General features: G+C 49.2%; 1 protein-coding gene across 1 annotated transcript in view; it reads left to right on the top strand.

Moving 5' to 3' along the window:
- Positions 1-5519, top strand: part of EIF4A3 (eukaryotic translation initiation factor 4A3) — a 52018-nt gene that overhangs the window by 30669 nt on the left and 15830 nt on the right. The window lies entirely within an intron of this gene.

The raw sequence follows: 5519 nt of genomic DNA, 5'->3' as shown, positions 1-5519 counted from the left end.
TGTCTCATGTGTCCATGTGAAGAGATCACCAAACAGGCTTTGTGTGAGCTGTTTATTTCACCTGGGTGCAGGCGAGCTGAGTCCAAAAAGAGAGTCAGCAAAGGGTGGTGGGATTATCATTAGTTCTTACAGGTTTTGGGATAGGCGGTGGAGTTAGGAGCAATGTTTTGGGGGCAGGGGGTGGATCTCACAAAGTACATTTGGAAGGGTGAGGAGAATTACAAAGAACCTTCTTAAGGGTGGGGGAGATTATAAAGAACCTTCTTAAGGGTTGGGGAGAATACAAAGTACATTGATCAGTTAGGGTGGGGCAGAAAGAAATCACAAAGGTGGAATGTCATCAGTTAAGGCTATTTTCACTTCTTTTGTGGATCTTCAGTTGCTTCAGGCCATCTGGATGTCTACATGTAGGTCACTGGGGATATGATGGCTTAGCTTGGGCTCAGAGGCTGACAGAACTGTTACCTGGGTACCTTGTGACCACTTACTCAAGGCTTTTTGGGTTTGTGTTTTTCCAGGCCACAGTCACTTCTATTGGTTTCAGAATAACCCTCCTGAAAACATTTTTACAGAGTTTGGTTTTTCTGTTAACACTGCACATGTGCTAGACTCTGCCCAGCCAGTGCAGGTCCCAGAGTCAAGACAGCAGTGAGGTGAGTCCAGGCAGCACTCAGCAAGGTGCCCTGCCCCAGCCAGTTGGGTTTAGGCAGGGCTGTGCCTAGACAGGAACAGTGTTCACCTTTAATACCTAGGGATGGGTGGAGACTTCTGGCAGGAAGTCACTCCTACTGGATGGCCTCTTGGATCAGATCGAGGTCACTTCTATCCAGGACATCAACTCCTGCAGTGATGAGTTACAGGAACCCAGCCCAGCCCAGCAGCACTGCCCCCAAGCCTCCTGGGCAAGATGAGCCCCCTCGCCCTTTTCTACCTGATTCCTGGAGCCAATGAAGGTAGAGGAAAAGGGACAGGTCGGGTCTGGAGGGGGGCAGACCACTGGGCTGTTCCCATTGTCACAGGGCAAACCCCCGAAGTGGGACTCAGTCTCTCAGATCACGTGGGTTCCTGGCTTCCCTCGGGAAGGAATTCAAAAGTGAGCCAACAGAATGAAGTGAAAGCAGGTTTATGAAGGAAGTAAAGGAGTAAAAGCTGACTACTCCATAGGCAGAGCAGCCCTGGGGGGTGCTGGTTGGCTTTTATGGTAATTTCTTAATCATATGCTAAAAAGGGGTGGACTGTTCATGAGTTTTCCGGGAAAGGGGTGGGCAATTCCCGGAACTGAGGGTTTCTCCCTGTTTCAGACCACACAGGGTAAGTTTCAGAGGTGGCCATGGCATGTGGAGACTGTCATGACTGGTGGGAGTGTCTTTCGGCAGCTAATGCATTATAATTAGCGTATAAGGAGCAGTGAGGACAGGCGGAGGGTGCTTTCATCACCATCCTGCTTTTGGTGGGGTTCGGAGGTTTCTTTACCACATCCTGTTTTATCAGCGGTTCTTTGTGACCTGCATCTTGTGAAACAAGCCCTGCCAAATTCCCAAATTCTCACCATCTCCCCCACAGCAACCTCCTGCGCTCCTGGCCGGCTGGGACTGCATTGTGTCCCTCCTTCCCTCTTGCCCCAGAGGTCCACACATTGAGCAAGCCAACAGCTATTTATTGAACAACTACTGAGCATTAGGGAAACAGTAGGGGTGAAACAGACATGACCCTAGCAGCCACATTTAATGGGGTGGGTAGTCTCCCTCTCCAGGGTGGAAACCATGTGGGAAGAGAGATGCTGGTGACAGCGAGGATGCTAAGACCAGGCCTACGAGTCTGTCTACCTCGTGACTGGGAGCCTCTTTTCCTAGACACCATGGGGGCCAGGGACAAAGGGCAGGCACTATAGCCACTGTTTAGGGAACTCAGAGCCTGGCCTGCTTGTGCCTTTCCTTGTAGGGCACTTGAACTTATCACACTGGGCTTTAATGTCTCCATCAGTAAAAGAGACAAGATATCTGTTTGCATTCTCTACTTACGGAGATAATGAAGGTTTCCCATAGGAATGGAAACACTTATCCAGAAGTTTAAGCAGGGGACTTGTGGACAGAAAGCTAAGCTGGGCTGTCAGCCCTCATTTTTTAAGTAGATGTTATGCATAGCACAACAGAGCTACACAGAGTCGACGCTTTAACAAATCGGGTGCATGACTCACAAGACATGTTCTCAAGACACGGCTGACGCGATCCTAACTGCCTACCAGTGATAAACAGAACGAGGGGCTTGGAGTCCTGTTGATGTTAGGGCATCTGCTGAGCACCACGTAGGCCATGGAAAAGTACACACCATATTTCACAGCAAAAACCTCTTCTGCTGAGAGGAGATCTTGTTGCTCTCCTACATGACAAAAATATGAGTCTCCTCCCATCTATTCACCACCCTCCCACTCTGCGTTTTCTAAAGTCTTTTTGGCAACAGGGACGGGTTTTGTGGAATACAAAGGTATTAGTCCATTTTCATAGTGCTATAAAGAACTGCCTGAGACTGCATAATTTATAAAGGAAAGAGGTTTGACAGTTCAGCATGGCTGGGGAGGCCTCAGGAAACTTACAATCACGGCAGGAGGTGAAGGGGAAGCAAGGCATCTTCTTCACAAGGCGGCAGGAAGGAGAAGTGCCGAGCAGAGGGGGAAGAGCCCCTTATAAAACCATAAGATCTCGAGAGAACTATCAAGACAACGCCATAGGGAACCCATCCCTGTGATTCAATTACTCCACCTGGTTTCTCCCTCCACACGTGGGGGTTATAGGGATTATGGGAGTACAGTTCAAGATGAGATCTGGGTGGGGACACAAAGTCTAACCATGTCAATAACTTTTCCACAGGTGGTGGAAAAAAATTCTTCCGGAGATAGATGGGGTAGTGGTTTCGGGATGAAACTATTCCACCTCACATCGTCAGGCATTAGATTCCCATGAGGAGTGCACAACCTACATCCCTCGAATGCGCAGTTCACAATAGGGCTCACAGTCCTCTGATAATCCAATGCTGCTGCTGACAGGAGGCAGAGCTCAGCTTAGCTCCCTTGCTCGTCTCCTGCTGCACAGCCTGGTTCCTTACAGGCCACAGACAGGTGCTGATACTGGTCCGTGGCCTGGGGTTTGGAGATTCCTACTCTAAAAAGTGGATTTACCCTCATAATCCCAGGGCCCCTCAGTGTCTAAGGAAAGAGGCTTCTTGGTCACAAAGGTGGACAGATCCATTAAGCTCTGGGTCAGCAGCCCCATCTTCAGCACCTCATGTCCTGCAATGTTTATATGTTGGGGAGGGGTCCATCTCAGCCGATTAATCTCAAAGCAGGAGACCCCATGTCTGTCTTATGCCCCATCGTTTCCCTAGAAAGCATCGTTCACCCAGAGACTGCACCAAACCTCGCCAGCTCTCATCATTTTCATAGACTCTGGGCTAAAAAGCTATTGCTCCCCAGAAAAGTTAGAGACCTTTCAGATGTGTATTCAGACATCTGGCATAAACATTTCCAGGAAAACGGTGTAAAATGTTAGATCATCTAGTCACAAAAAGGTGAAGGAAAACAAACCTAAGCAGTTTGTGGATTAGATTTTAAAACTTTGAACAAGGTGAGGCCTGGTAGCTCACACCTGTGATTCCAGCAATTTCAGAGGCGGAGGTAGGAGGATCGCTTGAGCTCCTGGGCTGGGGCTGGGGTGTAGGGTCCTCGGTAAGGTTTCTGAATAAAACTAATTCTTTAAAAGCTTAACTGTATTTCTTTAGTCCACAAGGTATTTTACATTCTTCTCCTACACTGTCATTGAAGTCTGTGTGTATTTTACAACAAAGCCCTAGAGCACCGCCTGGCAAACAGTGTGAGGCATTGAACCATCCTTTGTAGAGTGAAGAAGGTATCAGAACTTACAACAGTTAGTATTTTGGTTACGTGACACCAGCAACCTTACAAGGAATGTTTCTCGGGTCAATTATCTGTCATGGATAAATTCTGGTGCCAGAATGAGATTTGCTCTTGGAGAAGGCTGCATTTACTTGTTCACCCTTGAAATACTGCAATCCACCAATTTCTTGATAAAAGGATGCTCTGGTTTTTTGTTTTTGAGATGCAGTCTCCGACACCCAGGCTGGAGTGCAGTGGCACAATCTCGGCTCACTGCAACCTCCACCTCCGGAGTTCAGGAGATTCTCCTGCCTCGGCCTCCAGAGTAGCTGGGACTACAAGCATCCGCCACCACGGCCAGTCAAGTTTTCTTTTTTTTTTTAGTAGAGATGGGGTTTCACCATTTTGGCCAGGCTGGTCTCGAACTCCTAAACTCGTGATCCACCTGCCTCCGTCTCCCAAAGTGCTGGGGTTACCGGTGTGAGCCACTGGGCCTTGCCAGGATGCTCTGGTTTTAACTAAAATTAACCTTCATAAAAGGAGAGCTTTCAAGCACTCCTGGAAAGAAGTCGTGGATTAAAGATGTGCCCAGCCATGTAAGCCAGATTTGTGATCATAAGCACAGGGCCGGACTCAGGCCTGTAATCCCAGCACTTTAGGAGGCCGAGGTGGGCAGATCATGAGGTCAGGAGTTCAAGACCAGCCTGACCAACACGGGGAAACTCCATCTCTACTAAAAATACAAAAATTAGCTGGGTGTAGTGGCGCGAGGCTGAGGCAGGAGAATGGCATGAACCTGGGGGGCGGAGCTTGCAGTGAGCCTAGGTCATGACACTGCACTCTAGCCTGGGTGACAGAGCAAGACTCCGTCCAAAAAAAAAAAAAATGACACAGCTGGTGCTCGTGGAAATTTTTACTTTTCCCACAGTTAAAAACATGATTCTCAACAGCGTGAACTGCCCTTCAAAGATGATGGAGCTGCTTCAAAGTGCATTAGAGGAGCACTTCAAGTGTCAGATAAGAAAGTGGTTAGGACTGTGCGTAGCAGCGGCACCTGCGGTCCCAGGTACTCTGGAGGCTGAGGCGGGAGGATCGCCTGGGCTTGGGAGGTGGAGGCTGCAGTGAACGGAGATCGTGCCATAGCACTCCAGCCTGGGCGACAGAGCCAGACTCTGTCTCAAAAAAAATGAACAAACTAAAAGCAGGTTAAGATGCGCAACTGGTTACCGTTCTGCTGGGCAATTACACGATCCCGTCTGGGTTATCTTTGCTGCAGGACACGCATTATTAGCACCGTCTAGATAGCAGGCTTTCATTAAGAGTAAATTGCAGGCTCTGCGTGTATTTTACTTTACAACAGCTGCTTGCCGGGCACAGTGGCTCATGTCTGTAATCCCAGCACCTTGGGAGGCCAAGGCGGGCGGATCACCTGAGGTTCAGGAGTTCAAGACCAGCTTGGACAACCCTAACCCCCACCCTTCCCCCAACACCGTCTCTACAAAAAATTTTAAAAAATTAGCCGGACATGGTGGCGCGCGCCTGAGGTCCCAGCTACTCCAGAGGCGGAGGCTACAGTGAGCCCTGATCCCACCGCTGCACTCCAGCCTGGGCGACAAAGAGAAACCCTGTC

The sequence above is a fragment of the Mandrillus leucophaeus genome, unplaced genomic scaffold (assembly GCF_000951045.1).
Source record: "Mandrillus leucophaeus isolate KB7577 unplaced genomic scaffold, Mleu.le_1.0 Scaffold1, whole genome shotgun sequence".
In the NCBI taxonomy this organism is placed as follows: Eukaryota; Metazoa; Chordata; class Mammalia; order Primates; family Cercopithecidae; genus Mandrillus; species Mandrillus leucophaeus.
The sequence above is the reverse complement of the archived record's forward strand: the minus strand, read 5'-3'. Positions and strand labels throughout refer to the sequence as shown.